Here is a 17,321-nt window from a genome sequence, read left to right on the forward strand (position 1 = left end):
AATAAATTGGCCATGTCGGTTACAGTCCCTCTGAGAAAGTGGCTGTTCTTTAAGGTTGTGAGACTAAAGCCAGGATGCTTTTTACTGAATGCTTTTTCATCTGACATTGCACAAATGACTCATTGTAAAAGAATTGTTCGGTTGTGAGTTGACACTGGCATAATGCAATGTCCTTTTTGCTGATTTAGTCCCATTTTAATTAATGGTTGGGGGTTCGATTCCCGCCTCTGCCTTGTGTGTGTGGAGTTTGCATGTTCTCCCCGTGCCTCATGGGTTTCCTCCGGGTACTCCGGTTTCCTCCCCCGGTCCAAAGACATGCATGGTAGGTTGATTGGCATCTCTGGAAAATTGTCCGTAGTGTGTGATTGCGTGAGTGAATGAGAGTGTGTGTGTGCCCTGTGATGGGTTGGCACTCCATCCAGGGTGTATCCTGCATTGATGCCCGATGACGCCTGAGATAGGCACAGGCTCCCCGTGACCCGAGGTAGTTCGGATAAGCGGTAGAAGATGAATGAATGAATGAATGTATATGTTTTTTTTCCCTTTTATCTGGGGTGAGGAAAAACTCCCTGAGATGATAAAAAGAAGAAACCTTGAGAGGAACCAGACTCAGGAAGGAACCTCATCCTCATTTGGGTGACACCAGAGAGTGTGCTTATAGATGATGTCCTTTTTACAGCCATATGCAGTCTATTAGAGTTGTGTAACCAGGAGTTCCTGATCAACTCATAAATTAGCTCATCATCTGCGTTCATTATAGATTCGACACAAAGTTCCTCCATGGGGTCGGAAACTTCTCTGCGAATGTCCGAAATGTTTATGAAGCGGAAAACAACTTTAGCTGGCACAATATCTGTACGCCTCGGGACCCTCACAGGGTTGACCTCTTCTGTTCAAGGTCCGAAATCTTCATGAAGCAGAAAACAACTAGCGCTGGCACAATCTCTGTGTGGATCGAGATGGGCAGAATAAGTGAAGAGAGTGGAGAGGAATTAGCGTAGCTGCTGTTCATAATAACAACAAGCACTAGATGATGATGAGCGTTTGATCATTTGAACTGGAGCACAAGGTTATAAGGTGTATTAGGTGTATGTCTGGCTAAACAGATATATATTTAATCTGCAATTGCATATTGTAAAAAGTGTTCTTAAGATTATTTCAAAATAAGAAGAGAAACAACGTCAAAATGGCTAAATGATTCCTGTCACAATGTTGCACCAGTCTCACCTCGATCCTTACAGGATTCTGTTTCCTGAGGAAAAGGTTGAAAATAAGTAGAAAAGTCCACTATATTAAAAAAAAGAAGTGAAAGTGATGAATTGTTTTATTTATTGTCCATATGTAGATGTTTGCATCGCATTGGTATTTTCACGGGGGGCACGGTGGCTTAATGGTTAGCACGTTCGCCTCACACCTCCAGGGTCGGGGTTCGATTCCCGCCTCCACCTTGTGTGTGTGGAGTTTGCATGTTCTCCCCGTGCCTCGGGGGTTTCCTCCAGGTACTCCGGTTTCCTCCTCCGGTCCAAAGACATGCATGGTAGGTTGATTGGCATCTCTGGAAAAATTGTCCCTAGTGTGTGAGTGCGTGAGTGAATGAGAGTGTGTGTGTGCGCCCTGTGATGGGTTGGCACTCCGTCCAGGGTGTATCCTGCCTTGATGCCCGATGACGCCTGAGATAGGCACAGGCTCCCCGTGACCCGAGGTAGTTTGGATAAGCGGCAGAAAATGAATGAATGAATGGTATTTTCATGTATAGCAGTTCTATTCAATTCTGCATATCTCTCAGAATATTGATTAACATCTTGCGCTGCTCAGTATTTTCAAGCAGAAAACTAAGATTATACAATTTCATTTGCAGATCGATGCCCTGATGGACAGACAGGCAGATGGGAAGGTATTTGCCTTGTGATGGACGACAGCTGGCACAGGTGGTTTGGATATTGCACGAAAACAGGACAAAAGACCGTAACTTTAGGTAATCGATTCCTTTTCAGGCACCAAATTGAAATCTGAAACGAAGACAAAGAGTGTAATCATGTAGAAATTACCACTCAACGAGGAGTGCTGCACGGATGACAGTGAGGACGACGGAGTTGAGCTCGATGCAGGATAATAAGTAAAAAGAACATGTTATCCAGATGACAATGAAAAGTTAACATTTTAGATGAATAAAAATAAGTTAAAAAAACAACAAAACAACGATCCCACCACACAGACACTGAGAAATGTCATATGGAAGAGATGGAGCTCTGTAAGAGGTGAAGACTGAAGCATCGTGTGATACGATCTGTCAAAATAAAAAGCATAGACATAAAAAAAAAAGGTAAAGCAAGTTTCTTACAGGAAGAAACAGCATCGAAGACTTTTTAACCTGTGGATGTTTCAACTGTAGCTCAAAACACTTCTAATTTTGATGTACAATTCTTTTTTTTTTCCTGTTGTACATAGAGGTTTCACTCTGGTTATCAAACTACTGTATCATGATTTTACTAGGACTCATGATGGGAATAATGTTTAGTGTATGTTAAGCTATTTTGTAACTGTAGTAGTGGCACAACTCTTCTACGGCACCTTATGATATCCAGCTCTAGTTTCTGATTCCTGATCACGAACTTCCTCTTGCACAGGCAATGACAAAAATGAGCGGTACAACAGAAAAACATTTGTCTTATCACCTGGAGATTGAAGCCCAGAACTATCCCATATCCCAATATCAGAATCCTGAGGATGCCACAGCCATCTGTGACCAGGTGCTCGGGAGAACTAAATTGGGGCCATTCACGCCTCACACCTCTCCCTAACCTGGCCCATGAATGATCCAGAGAGGAAGCTGGAGGCTAGAAATTGGCCAAGACCTAAACAAACAAACAAACAAACAAACAAACAAACAAACAAACAAACAATAATAACAGCAACAACAACAACAATAATAATAATAATAATAATTATTATTATTATTAATAATAATAATAGTAATAATAATAATAATAATAATAATAATAATAATAATAATAATTATTGTTATTTATTAAGTTATTTATTTATTTATTTGGGTCTTGGCTCAAATCAATAATAATAATAATAATAATAATAATAATAATAATAATAATAATAATAATAATAATAATTATTATTATTATTCTTATTATTATTATTATTCTTATTATTATTATTATTATTAATTTGAGCCAAGACCCAAATAAATAAATAAATAACTTAATAAATAACAATAATAATAATAATAATAATAATAATAATAATAATAATAATAATAAATAACAGCAAAGCTAGTTAGGATACTCATGCATCCGATGCCTATTTATCAAGCTTTCTTTTTAATAGTGGCATTTAAATATACTATAAGAAGACAGATGACTAACTAACTAACTAATCTAGTTAGTAAGTGTGTTAAAAGTACCACTTTATCTTTAGCTTTTGCTAACTGTGTTCTAGTAGATGAGCACTTCAGAGTTTGTCACTGAATACGTAGATGAGATATCTGAAGGGCCAGATGTAAAAGAAAATTGTCTAATCATGATCATCATGTTCTCCAGTTGGTCCTTTTTCTTCCCGCTTTGCTTTTGCTCCACTTTTATGTTTAGATTTGAAAAACTTTCTGATATCTTTTGCCAATTAACTTGGCAGCTGCTTCACAGTTCGAAATGATTAACTTCAATGAAAGTAATTATCCTATTGGATATAAAGAACATTTCCCAGACCCATAGAAGATACGGAAAACCATGAATTACCGTTTAATTTCCACAACATTAGCACAGAACGATGGTATATTTCACAAAGGAATAGTCTCAGTTGAAACGTTAAGTTGGAATGCATTAGGTATAATAGAAAAATAAATTGTAACTATGAATCAGATTTATTTGTCTTCCATTGTGCACGCCTAAAAGGCAGAACGAATGAGCTGGAGTGGTTAAACGCTGTAATTTAGACTGAAGGATTGTGCCGTTAGCCAGAATTCATTGTAAACAATTAGGCTCACAGTGGCATCAGCTCCCACCTGGGTCATGGGCATGACTATGGTCAGCAGAAAACTTTTTTAGTTCACAGAAACACAAGTTGTTGTCTTTTAAGCTCTGATCAAAATCTTTAAACCATGCAGCTTGTACTGTACATGTAAGCACTCTCTAAATGATGTCTGAGAATCTGACTGTAATGTCTTGGAAAGCTGCCACACAGACCAAGGCAAATTACTGGAAGTGGTACAGTTGGTGAAGAGCGCTATATACAGACAGACTGTACAAGAACTGGCTCTTAAACCTCTTATCTAACACTCAGTCACTTCAGCGAAGCCCTTGGGGAAATTGGAACTGTATGAAAACTTATAGCTGACACAAAAAATAAGAATAAAATAAATCATCATGCATCAGTGAAGTTCTCGCACACAATGAAGGATCAGGAATAAAAATCTAATGTGTAAGAGGTGGGATACAGAAAAGGTTTTTGATTGGCTCTGATCTTTTTAAGTAGGATGTCATTATTGGCTTTCTTTAAAGCACACTTGGAGTGTACAATAGGAGTATATTTTCTGCCACAAATTCAGGCATGTGTAATGGACATTACGCATCAAACGCAAGGTCCACTAAGCTCACTGTCTCATTTCATTCAGCCTGAGTGAGACATTTCTTGACCCGAAATACATCACTACTCAATGCTATCTAAATTCAGTAGCCCTGTAGCATAGAGATGCTATGCATGCTTCACAATTCAGCGAACATGGCTTCGATCTCACAGAGCTGAAGCACCGGTTAATATGGACGGCTTCTTGCTGCGTTTGATGCAAATCAGTGTTGGTCTTTAAAGTCATTCAGTGACTCACTCACTCATCTTCTACCGCTTATCTGAACTACCTCGGGTCACGGGGAGCCTGTGCCTATCTCAGGCGTCATCGGGCATCAAGGCAGGATACACCCTGGATGGAGTGCCAACCCATCACAGGGCACACACACTCTCATTCACTCACGCAATCACACACTACGGACAATTTTCCAGAGATGCCAATCAACCTACCATGCATGTCTTTGGACCGGGGGAGGAAACCGGAGTACCCGGAGGAACACAAAATCCTGAAATGCATCATCCATCTGAGACTTGCAAATATGGTGAAACAAGAAATGCAGATGGAGCACAAAGACAAGAGTGATGGAGAGCTTTAGTCATTTTAATAAACATTCATTTAGGCCTTATAGTGTGTACAGATGAATAGTTTCAGGGTGTGCTTACATATAGAATAGAAAAGAATATACTGTACATATATTCTTGATAGGACATTCTTTTCGGGAGCAAAAGAAATGGGATAAATAAACTATGGGACTCTTGCATCGGTTTAAGATGCAAATTTATTAGATCGGCACTAAAAGCACAAGCCCTATGAGGTCAGATTTGGTCATTTATCACTTCTCATGCATCACTACTACAGCAGGAAATGTTTATTGTCTCTATTTACAAGAGAAGCAATCATGTGTACAATCTGAGAAAGCAAGAGGAGACTTATTGGCTTATTGTTTTGCCGAGCACTTTCGTATGACCAGAAGGGATCTCTTTTCCAGTAGCAACCCATTTCAACAGCGATGGATACAGCATTAAAGATATTTGCTTTACAAGCTGAACCCTGATTCAATGAGAATTCTACTTCCTGTCAGTAGTACGGTGAAACCGTTGCGATCGAGCCTTTTAGCGTGCGTACTCATTGTAGAACGTGTGTATGTTACGCATACACGCTTGAACACCCTCATTGAAAAATGGAGCAGCACCATTTGTATTTGGTATTTTTTTAAATCAAGAGTTTTATATATATAACCATATAACCGTTGTGTCTTTTCTGAATATCAAGCATTAGAAACAGAAAACCTCTTTTGTCCAAACCAGAAAAAACCTAAGGCTCAGTTGTCTGTCCCTTTGTTGCCTGTCATTTGTATTTTGATTACACAATGTTTTGCTTAGATGATGTACTGCTAGGTTCTTCTCCGCAGGTACAAAGTACTTCAACTCATCTGTGTTTATTATACATCTTCACCTGGACCTTCTACACACATTTGTTTCGATGTGTATAGAAAGGTCGTAACACAATAACACTATTTGTATCTGCTCCAAATATCATTCATTCATTCATTCATTCATTTTCTACCGCTTATCCGAACTACCTTGCGTGATGGGGCACCAAGGCAGGATACACCCTGGACGGAGTGCCAACCCATCGCAGGGCACACACACACACTCATTCATTCACTCACGCAATCACACACTACGGACAATTTTCCAGAGATCCCAATCAACCTACCATGCATGTCTTTGGACCGGGGGAGAAAACCGGAGTACCCGGAGGAAACCCCCGAGGCATGGGGAGAACATGCAAACTTCACACACACAAGGCGGAGGCGGGAATCGAACCCCCAACCCTGGAGGTGTGAGGCAAACATGCTATCCACTAAGCCACCGTGCTCCCTCTCCAAACGTATGTCATCATACATTGCATTCCATAGACTGTAATGATTCCACTCCTGATGCACACTAATGCCTTGTGATCCTTCCTCACAAGCTTAATTTAAAAAAAATAAATAAATAAATAAAAGAAAACCCATTGGTGTCTGTATTTCTATCCATTTGGAACACATTATCCATTCATTCATATTCAGTTACATGCCTATTCTGTAATTATTCCAGACAGTCAGCACTACACCGTGCTTCTGCTATTCAGTGGCAAAACAGATAAAGGTCTTTAATGAAACTGCAGGCAACGTAGTATAATTTTATGGTATTAATAATAGAAATTCGGAGAAAAGCCGTCCATTCAAAACTTGAATACATTACATTCATGGTATAAGCTGATTTAGTCTATCATTACAACGTTAAAGTGCTCAAAGTCATACTGTGTGTGGAAGTCTGTAAGAAAACACCAACGATGATTTGTGGGTCATTATTGGTTATGTATGCTTCTAAGCAGAAAATTATCTCACGATGTAACCTATTCATCTGATGGTGCATGATTCTTCTTATGAAGCCTCACTGAATCCACTGGTGCATATCCCATAAGGGTTTTAATCTGACATACTCATCAATATGCAGCACATAAGTGTCCGTGCAGTTACTCTATCAATTACTTGTCCCTCCTGTCCAGTATTTTTGGCACGTCTGTACACAGGCATGATGTTTCCCAGGAGCTTTTATCTGTTTGTGTACTGTATGTGCACTGTGACATTAGCTCTATATGTCTTGTTTAACCTTCACCAATGTTAATTGTTGCATAAGATTTGTTTTATATCCTGCAATTCCTCCATACACAAAAAGTTCACGGTTTGTTTAATCATGCCAGAAGCCATCTTACATTATTGCATCCATCTTATAAAGACTGCAGACTATAACATAAGAATTGTCTCAGCGTAATCCCGCTTTAATTTTCTTTAAGGGCACCACTTGACATGTCTTTACTGGTCTGTATGATTCATGAAGATAATAAAAGGGCATATGGTTATACAGGGTCCAAATAAAAATATTCATATCCTGTTCATGAGCCCATTCAATATAAAAAAGACAGACGTATAAAGATGATACAGTAGAGTAATAATCTGACTAATCGATAGCTTTAGTTTCTTTTTAAATGGTGGAAATTGGATTCCATTAAAAAAGCCTTCCTCTGGGGTTAAAGAGATGATCAGTAAAAAAAATTTAATTCACAGAAATGTTTTGCTTATCTTAAAAGTCATCAATCACCCAAGACATATTTGGTGTAAAAGTAGTTCTGAATGTGTGCTAATTAATCTAATAAAACTATAATTGCATTATGCAAACTGGGTTCTGAAATGATCACACGCTTGGCTCAAACCATGCTGTGAGGGTAAACCAAAATAGTGTTAAAGTAATTTATCTCGGTAATTTGCAGTCTTGTAGAAAGTTGCAGACTTGTAGTCTCGCAGTATCTTGCAGTAACTTACAGTCTCACAGTGAATTGCAGTATCTTGCAGCCTCACAGAAAGTTGCAGTGACTTGCAATCTTGCAGTAAGTTGCAGTTACTTGCAATCTTGCAGTAGCAGTATCTTGCAGTCGAACAGTAAGTTGCAGTGACATGCGGTCTCGCACTAAGTTTCAGTGACATGAAGTCTTGCAGTGACTTGCAATCTTGCAGTAAGTTGCACTGACCTACAATATTGCAGTAAGTTGGACTGACTTGCAATCTTGCAGTAAGTTGCAGTTACTTGCAATCTTGCAGTAAGTGGCAGTGACTTGCAATCTCGCAGTAAGTGGCAGTGACTTGCAATCTTGCACTAAGTTGCAGTGACATGCAGTCTTGCAGTGACTTGCAATCTCGCAGTAAGTTGCATTGACTTGCATTCTTGCAGTAAGTTGCATTGACTTGTGGTCTCACAGTAATTTGCAGTGACATGCAGTCTCGCTGTAAGTTGCGATGACTTTCGGTCTTGCAATATCTTGCGGTCTTGCAGTAAGTTGCAGTAACACGCAGTCTTGCAGTAACTCACTTGTATTAACAGCAGTAGTAGTCAAATGAAAGGTATTGAATATTACTTATTTGTATCTTTTTTGTGTCATATAATGCATAATAAAACGTGTATCATAAGATTTAAATCTGAAAAAGGTTAAATCTAATGCTGATTTAGGGATTTGATTGAATACTTTTTTCCTGTTACACTGCTACAGTACATTACTGTTTAAGACTTTTATAGACTGGATATGGAGTAATGTAGTTTAAGTCCCATTAAAATCCAGCATGTCAGTATTTTTTCAGACTGCAGAATTTCACTTTGAAAAGATATGAAAAGCAGTTTTATTGTACTCTAGAGATAATCATATGGCTGATTAACACTGTATTGCTATTGGCCAGGTTATTTGTGGAACAGTCAAAGTCCATTGATGTCTCTGGAGAAAAATGGGAGATTGAGTACAAAATATGAGTACATACTGAAATCAACACACAAACAGTCGCTTCCACTGTTACATCACGCTTGAGTCTCGGTGTTCTCTATATCAGAGGTCAAGATTTTAAATCATGTGGAACATTAAGTGATCTATTATCATTGAATTGAGGATATTTGTACATGAAGTACACAGTAGAAAGCTACACTTATAAATACTGGATTGTAATGGCTCAAACTGTATTAGACAATAAGTGATTTTTTTGGATGATTAAACACCTCTGTAAGAAGCACCAGGCTTTGAGAAATGGTGCGTAACTGCTGAAATATTGATTCACTTTGAAAGGGCGTTGCGCATTGTTTTGACGTATCTTTTAAAAATGTTCATATTATTCTCACCAGTCATGAGTCACGGACAGACACAAAGCTGCAGATGGTGGAAAGGTTAAAACAAAGTCAAGTGTGTGTGTATTGTGTATTGTGTGTGTGTGTGTGTGTGTGTGTGTGTGCTATTTTTAGCTTTCAAGTGGGAAATGTGCCTCTATTTGTCACTATAGCCATTCGCGATACTGTGCTGGGAAACACTATGATTAAAAAAATAAGTGTATAAAATATAAGTAAAAACTAATAACAATAATAAAACCACAGCACTGTCAATTTCTTGATTATGAGCCGTCAGAAGATATTGAATATTTTTCTCTAAAAGCCTGACTTTAAAAAAAAAAAAAAAAAAAAAGTGAGGCAATGTTTATTTAGCCATAGCGGAGTCAGTATCTCGTGTCAGCATTTTGTAACAGTCAGTGATAAATCCACAACTTTCAACTTTCTGACATGGGATGGTTCAGATTATGTTGCAGTTTCACAGTAACATCATTGTGTTTTCTTTCTGTTTTATCTTTAAAAGAAAGAAAAACTCAGGCATGACTGTTTATAGTAACTATAATGTCACAAAATGACGTTTCACAACAACTATGAACTACGAGATAAAAATACAGACTGTCATGCTTGAATAAATAAAAAGCTGCAATCGTTATAACAAAATTATTGTGTTTTGAAGATGATGTTAATACTGCTCTATCATCATCATCATCATCATCATCATCATCGTCGTCGTCGTCGTCACTAAATTCTATTCATATTACCAGCTTCAGGATGAGTGCGTGTTCTGAATACGGAAACCGAAAATAACGTCCGTCTGACACAATACTTCAGATTATGGCGACACAATTTTAATATTTGCTCCGCTGAATAAAATCAAATCAAATTCAGAATCTTTTAGAAATTTTATTTTCTCACATTCTTACCGTAATCATACACAGTATGGCACGTAGTGAGCTTTATCGACTTTATAACTTTATCTTTATTGAAACAAGAAGAAAATCTAGAATAAAAATATACAACAAATTCTATGGAAAAATATAAAACGGTATATATATAGGTGGGCACGGTGGCTTAGTGGTTAGCACGTTCGCCTCATACCTCCAGGGTTGGGGGTTCGATTCCCGCCTCCGCCTTGTGTGTGTGGAGTTTGCATGTTCTCCCCGTGCCTCGGGGGTTTCCTCCGGGTACTCCGGTTTCCTCCCCCGGTCCAAAGACATGCATGGTAGGTTGATTGGCATCTCTGGAAAAATTGTCCGTAGTGTGTGATTGCGTAAGTGAACGAGAGTGTGTGTGTGCCCTGCGATGGGTTGGCACTCCGTCCAGGGTGTATCCTGCCTTGATGCCCGATGACGCCTGAGATAGGCACAGGCTCCCCGTCACCCGAGGTAGTTCGGATAAGCGGTAGAAAATGAGTGAGAGAGTGTATATATGTATATACCAGAGGTATAACTATTCTAAGTAGAGCAATTGCGGGGCAAATGTTTATATTATGTAGTAAGATGTAGAAATATTAGTGGCTTAGCTACCCAGATTTGATGGCGCTTGCACACACATGCTTCTGTTCAGAGCGCTGAAAGCTCCCATTAAGGGAACAGGAGAATGAGTTTGAGAGGCGGTGTTTAATCTAGTCAAGCCAAGCACAGTGAAATGGAAGCCTGGGTTAGTTGATCAAGGAGAGCTCTCTTTGAAGTTGAATGCTTATTTGCACTTCAGTTGCTTCTCCAATACAACACAGGGACTTTTTTAAAGCATTAAACATAACCTATAAAGAATTTTAGAGAGATTTTAAACGTCTCGATTTGTTTTCGTTTCGATCTTCAGAATTCAGGTTCCTCCGTCAGCACGGTGGCATCTGTTTATTTATGATGCATCTCGCTCGTCGCATCGCAGCGTGCCTTAACAGAACAAGTAATTATTTCAGTGCCTGGCAGCGGAGAGCTGATTAAAGATTTAAACTCCAATTGGGAATGTGAAGACTGTGCTTTGTAGAGGCGCCTTAGGAAAGAAAGTGGCCTGGCTCTACATCACAGGTTTTCAATTTAGTCCTCAAGGACCTTCAGGCAGTTCTACTTAAAGATGTTCTAGCACCCAGCACACCTGAGCCAGCTACTGAAAGCTGATTAAGCCTAAACACACCTGAGCAAGGTTATATTCTTACCAGCTTTTTGTCTGGGAGATTTCTCAAGTACATCTGGAATCCACCAATATCAAACGTTTTGCCGGATAACTGTAGAAGTGTGTAATGTATGAAAACCGGACCCTATACTGTATATACATATAGTACATATTAATGTAACTGTACATCCTGAAGTGTTTTGTTTCTCTGATACCGTACCATTTTGCCACAGCAATCTTTAATTGGTTAAAGAATGCTTCTTATTTATACTTTTTATCCATTTATACTTACATTTAATGTTAGGGTGTTTTCACACCTAGTTCGTTTGAGCCCTCCAAACGCTCTCGGAGCGGTTCAGTGTGTATATGAGAACAAACCATGTGATCTGAGACCCCTTAAAAGGACCCAGAAGCGAACCGTTCGTTTGTGGGTTCGTTTGTGGTTCGATTTGTGTGTGACATGTGAAAGCAATGAGGTCCCGGGTCCGCTTTGCGTTTCGTTTCGCCAAATGTCCCTGGAGGCTTGCCATACCTGCAGCTATGTTCCGTCACTGTGACTGCTGAAAACACAAAACTTTTCGCCATGGCAGGTCGCGGATGATACTTATGATTTGTCTCACACTTTCTCTTCTTGTCTTCTGCTTAAAAATGTACCACAGCCATGTGATGACAACTTGTAAAGAGGCCATTTTGAATACCCAAAATCCATTGCTGCACAGAATTCTGGGTTCTTAGTTCATATGAAGTTGAGGTGTGAACACAAAAGGGTCTGAGATCACTTCAATACTAAAGAGGACCAAAAAGAGAACTGGGTTCTCTTTTGAGTCCACTATATTGTGAACACCAAACAGACTGAGGTCACATTCGGCTAGTTCCTTCTCTGGTTCACGTTTGCCCCTTTTCCACTGAGGCAGTTTGAGTGCTGGTTCGGAGCCAGAGCCTAATTTAGAACCAGTTATTTCTTTTTTCACAGCCAAAGCACCGGCTCTGAACCAGGAAAAGTGGTTCTTAAGTAGCACCAAAACGTTGCCGGTCTAGACTAAAGAACCGCTTGTGTCAGAGACTGGGGGCAGGGCTGGGGGCGGGGCTACTGTTAGCGCATTTGATAATGTACCTTAAGTATACTAATGTTTAATACACTTTTACTTTACCGCGATATGATACATTATCAGCACACATGATAGTAGGTAGCTACATGCTATGGCTAAATTTTTTCTGTGTTAATGATAAAATAACGTTATGTACTTTCTCGATAACAACCTCCGTTTATACAGATTACATGGAGCTGCACGTACACGTTGGATTCGCTACGTTTGGATGCTAATGTAGGTTCACAAAGCCATGAGCATTAACAGTAAAGCAATATCCGCCATTGTTGATGTGTTTGTGTTTGCCGCTGCTGCGCTAACGTTGCTGGGACACGTGACACGTATACAGTGACGTCAGACTCGGCTCTGTGATGCTCTCTAGCCGGTGGAAAGACAAACCGGTTCTTAGAAGGTTCGCCAGTGGAACCAACTTTGAACCAGCACCAGTGCTAGCTCTGAACCAGCACTCGGTTCTTTTTGGTGGAAAAGGGGCATTTAAGTGAACTGGGTTTAACTATAAGAGCTTATAGTTTAAATGAAGGAGGAGAAACAGTCATTTACTCACCAGTCTTTCTTTTACTCTCTTTAAGTGAAAAAGACAAAAAATGAACACACACACACACACACACACACAAGAAACCGCAAAGGGCAAAGTCCTCTGTCCTGATGACTTGCCCATGGTGGAATTTATTGATTGTTACAAAGCGCCAACACTGGAGACGCCAGACAAAAAATTCAAAATCAACATCTCCCTTTTTTTTCCATTTTACCATCAATAACTAGCAACGATACCATCACTGTGTGCTTTAGGGTAAATGGAATATTTTTAATTTCTTAATCTGTTTTTTTTTTTCTACTGTCCTTTGAGTAAATTACATGAGTGAAGAATGTGAAGCTATACTTCAACTTTTATTCCCAGCTTATTTATTAAGATGAGTAGTTACAAATCTCCTCAGGTAAAGAGTAAAGGAATCCACCTCTGATGGATCACTGCTCATGATGAGACACTATAATTAATTATGTCACATCGTGATGTACATCTTGCGAGCTTTGGTAAACACTGAGAGGTAATGCGTTAACCTTTCAAAGGGTGAATCTTTGTATTGCAGTTTAGAAGATTCAAAATGGACAGATTTTTAAAGAAGATCCAAAGAAGCAACTCGACTATACTTTCATACTCAACTATATTACAAATTAAAAATTAGCTGACATGCTACACCATCAGTCTCAGGACTGGTTTAAGTGGGTACTTTTACTCAAATGTTTTTACTGATTATTATATTTTGAGTTAGCTAGAATGCTAGCAACCAACTCAACAGGTGGGCAAGCAAAGTGTGTTGTCAAGCTTTGTGCAAAAAAACCTATGTTGTATGTATACATGGATCCAATACCCACCCACACCATGAGAAAAACAAAAAAAGAACCTAAGAAAACAGCTACAATTTCTTTTTCTGATGTTTTGTCATTCTTACCACAATTTTGTTAGCTAGAATTTAAGGCTAATATGCTAAATGCCAAATGCTGCTTATATAATTCAGTAAATGTATTTGCTAATTCTATTTGTAAACAATGTTTGCTAATTGGGGGGCACGGTGGCTTAGTGGTTAGCACGTTCGCCTCACACCTCCAGGGTTGGGGGTTCGATTCCCGCCTCCGCCTTGTGTGTGTGGAGTTTGCATGTTCTCCCCGTGCCTCGGGGGTTTCCTCCGGGTACTCCGGTTTCCTCCCCCGGTCCGAAGACATGCATGGTAGGTTGATTGGCATCTCTGGAAAATTGTCCGTAGTGTGTGATTGCGTGAGTGAATGAGAGTGTGTGTGTGTGTCCTGCGATGGGTTGGCACTCCGTCCAGGATGTATCCTGCCTTGATGCCCGATGACGCCTGAGGCACAGGCTCCCCGTGACCCGAGGTAGTTCGGATAAGCGGTAGAAAATGAGTGAGTGAATGAGTGTTTGCTAATTCTAGTCTTTTTTGTAAGGTGGTCTTTGTAAATGTTTTCATAGACCAAACAAAAAGTCAGATTTTATGGTTTTGTACCTAAATTGATCAACGTTAATCAGCTCTAATTACCAAGTGGGATGAGAGCACGGCTTGTATTTAGTGACGGACACAAAATTCCATAAAATCCAAAGTTCACAGAGCAACGAAATGACAAAATGACTACTAAACGTTTCATAGAGTCCTTAATATGGCCGAATTTCACTAAATTACAACTCAATTCATGAATGTAACTGAAGTATAGGAGCAATTTAAACTTGACAGCATCATCTGTATAAAATATTCATACCTAAACTCATTCATTATAAGGTTGATAATATTGATAATATGATTTGAAGCAGATCAATAGAATTTTATGTAACTACATGAATCTATTCCCATAGCATATTTCTGAACTCACTGGATTTCCATGAATGCCACATTTCTTGTGTAAATGTTCTTGTGAATGATTTAGGAACAAATTTGCATCCAACAGGATAAATGTCAGCAGTGAAACCTTATAAAAATTCCCTCTTTCCCCCCATGACTTAAACTGATTACACTGCATTGCTCCTCCTCTCAGGCTGTTTTACGCCAGCGGCCGTTGCAAGCCCTTCGTCTGTTGAGATGAAGATTGATTCAGGATTTCTGTGTGAACGGCACGTAATCTCAGCGGCTCCATTCAATCTCGATAGTGCTCATTTCTGCTGAGCGTGATGCTTTCCACCGCTGTGGCCTTTACATCGAACCGAGCTCTAAATGGCAGCTGGAGAGAAAATCATGGAGAGAAAGTCCAGAATGAATGAGGAAGGGAGAGAGGATGGGGGAGAAAGAGAAAGCCTGCAGTTCATCATTTGCTCTCATCTCGCTCTCCGCCTGCCAGAGGGGATGAATAGTCTTCTTTAAATAGCTCTGATTAATTAAAGCTTTTAATTGCTAGTGTGGCAGTGGTGCTCACTTCCTCCTGCCAATCACAGCGAGGAGGCAGGACTAGGGTATCATCCAGACACCTGCAGGCTCTCCTCGTCTGCTTTGTTGACACCAGACACATGTTAACCAGCCCACCAAACACACACTGTCCCCTGTCGCCATAGCGGCTCTGAATAGCTGAGATGAAATTTGACTTGACTCATTCAAACACTCGAAACATACACACACACGCACACTGACTCTGCTGCCTGCCTTCTCATCACGTCCTTTCAGGCTGATTGCATCAGCACTATCTACTCGTCTGCTCTATATACTGCTGATTGCTGCCTCTGTAGTCCAGGTCCCTCTTTTCTTTCTTGCATTAGTTTGCGTCAGTTTGTACGTTCAAGTGTCATTCCACCAGTGTTCACACATTCAGTCAGGACTTGTGTCAAAGCTCAAGCTCACACTCCTGTGTCCTGTCTCCTGTGATTCCCAGGTGGCAAAATCTTTTCCACTTTTACTACTCGCACAGTGGAACTCGATCTTATTCTAGAAGTCTTTGTGGAGACTTTGCTAAGACAGAACACATGTCCACTCGTGCAATGTTCACTTCAGTTGTAAGCTTTACCAGATCTCAGTAGTACCTGGTGATTGCAGTAGAGTGGAATCTGACTGTGCAATGTAGAGAGGTCAAAAATTAGAATGTCTTATCTATATCTTGTTGTTGTTGTTTTCTTCTGTCTGCTCCCTGATCGGGGTCACCGAAGAGAATCATCCGATCTGTGTCTTTTACGCCGGATACCCTTCCTGACTCAACCCTCCCATTTTATCCTGGCTTGGGATCAGCACTAAGAGTTAACCCCCGAGTGCCTGGGTAGGTGGCAGGAATCGAGCCTGGGCCATGGCGGCGAGAGCGTGAGATCCGGGTGTTGGACCTCCAGGGATCAAATCATATCTAATCTAGAAAAGTATTGTATATTGTTTGACATGCTGGGTAACTATTAATTGTGCAAATGATGACCAATTGCCTTGAAACTGATTTTCCTGAGGGGGGCACGGTGGCTTAGTGGTTAGCATGTTCGCCTCACACCTCCAGGGTTGGGGGTTCGATTCCTGCCTCCGCCTTGTGTGTGTGGAGTTTGCATGTTCTCCCCGTGCCTCTGGGGTTTCCTCCCGGGTACTCCGGTTTCCTCCCCCGGTCCAAAGACATGCATGGTAGGTTGATTGGCATCTCTGGAAAATTGTCCATAGTGTGTGATTGTGTGAGTGAATGAGAGTGTGTGTGTGTGTGCCCTGCGATGGGTTGGCACTCCGTCCAGGGTGTATCCTGCCTTGATGCCCGATGACGCCTGAGATAGGCACAGGCTCCCTGTGACCCGAGGTAGTTTGGATAAGCGGTAGAAAATGAATGAAATGAATGAAAACTACAAACTGAAATATGTTTCTTTTTTCTTATGGATCTCAAAAATCAATTGAAAATTCCATTTACAATTTCATTCCAGTTCCATTGAACAACATGACTCCTACCTCTACATGTACAGTATTATCTGCTTCTGAAAATACATCACAACCTTTACATGTCCGTTATTTTTTATGGAAAAAGAGTTCTCACTTTGATTCTCAGCATCATCCACACAAGTCTCTGTCTCCCGAGGTCAAAGATCTCATACGCTGTTAAACACATCTCGTGTCACCTAAATTACTTTCTTACTGAACATTTTCTAACATTATCTGCTGTAATCTGTACAAAATGTACAAACGGCTGTTTTGTTCTGTTTTGATGATGATCAGACAGAGCAGGGACATCATGGATAATTTGACAGCTGGTTTGCTGATTACACACTGACTTGATTAGGCTTATGTCCTTTTTGCTACGACACATAAGCACATCTGACCTCTAGATCAAATCATGAGATCACACTCAGCTAAAAGAGGTTAGACATCTTCAGGCTCATTATACAACGTG

This window comes from Tachysurus vachellii, chromosome 21, assembly GCF_030014155.1.
Source record: "Tachysurus vachellii isolate PV-2020 chromosome 21, HZAU_Pvac_v1, whole genome shotgun sequence".
Lineage (NCBI taxonomy): Eukaryota > Metazoa > Chordata > Actinopteri > Siluriformes > Bagridae > Tachysurus > Tachysurus vachellii.